Source organism: Propithecus coquereli, unplaced genomic scaffold, assembly GCF_000956105.1.
Source record: "Propithecus coquereli isolate 6110/MARCELLA unplaced genomic scaffold, Pcoq_1.0 Scaffold79, whole genome shotgun sequence".
NCBI lineage: Eukaryota > Metazoa > Chordata > Mammalia > Primates > Indriidae > Propithecus > Propithecus coquereli.
Genome location: NW_012154062.1, coordinates 5963952 through 5965529, shown reverse-complemented (window position 1 = coordinate 5965529; position 1578 = coordinate 5963952).

Genomic DNA, 1578 nt, shown 5'->3' with positions numbered 1-1578 from the left:
GAATGTTTTTATTCTAAAGAATAATTTCTTTCTTAATTTCGAATAGAATTTACCAGTGAAGCCATGTGAACAAGAATTTTCTTTGCGAGAAGATTTTTAATTAAAAATTCAATTTTTAAATAGATATAGGGAAATCAGAATTTTTTGAGTCAGTTTTAATGTTTTTCAAATTAACTTTTTTTTTTCAAATTAACTTTTTTTATTGTGAGATACCTGTAGCTTCATATGCAGTTGGAAGAAATACTACAGAGAGATACCATATACTCTTTACCCATTTTCCCCAATGGTAACATCTTGCAAATCTCTAGTACAATATCGCAATCAGAATATTGACAATGATACAGTCAAGATACAAAACATTTCATCACAGCAAGGATTTCTCCTGTGGCCCTTTTAAAGACACACCCATGTTCCACCCACACCTACACCCTCCTTAATCTCTGGTGAACACTAATCTGTACTTCATTTCTATAATTTCATCATTCCAAGAATGTTATCTAAGTGGAATCACACAGTAGGTAACCTTCGGGCTTTTTCTCTTTTCACTCAGCATAAATTTCTAGAGATTTACCCAATGGTGTGTGTATTAATAATTCATTTCATTTTATTTCTGAGTGGTATTTCATAGTATGGATACACCACAGTTCATTTAATATTAAATTCACCCATTTCAAAGCATTTGGATTGTTTCCTATTTTTTGGTTGTTACAAGCTGCTGTAAACACACATGAAATTTTTTTATGACTTACGTTTTTATTTCTCTGTGATTAATGCCCAGGAGTGCAATTGTTGGGTCATATGTTAGTTGCATTTCTAGTCTTTTAAAGAAACTATCAAACCATTTCCATAGTATTTGTGTCATTTGACATTTCCACTAGCAACGTATGGATGATCCAATTTCTCTACATCCTTTCCTGTTGTTAATGTTGTCACTATTTTTAATTTTAGCCATTTAGATAGGTATGTAGCAATTTTTCATTTTGGTTTAAATTTGATGATGGTTTTCAACATCTTTTGATGTGCATATTTGCTGTTATTGTCTTCAGTGAAATATCTTTTCATGTCTTTTTCTCATATTCTAATTAGATTTTGCTGTTTTTACTGCTGTTGTCTTTATATATTCTAGACGTTAGTCTTTTGTCAGATACGTGGTTTGCAAATATTTTCTGCCAGTCTGTAGCTTGTCTCTTCATTCTTTTAGCAGAGATTTTTACAGAGTAAAAGTTTTTAATTTTGACAAAGTACAGTTTATCCATTTTTCCTTTTATAGATGGGGTTTTGGCATCAAGTCTAAGAACTCTTTGCCTAGCTCCAGATTCTGAATATTTTCTTCTATGTATTTTTATCAAAGTTAATAGTTTCGCATTTTGTATTTAATCCATGATCCATTTTGAGTTAATTTTTGTATAAGTTGTGAAGTTCAAGTTGAGGTTTTGGGCTTTTTTTTTTTTTTTAAATAATGCATCTAGATTTTTAAAAAAAGACCAGTTACAACTAATGGTTATTTAGTGCTACAAAATGTAACCAATGGCATTAAAGACTTTGTGTTTTCAGATATTGAATTCCTTCAATGGCAAA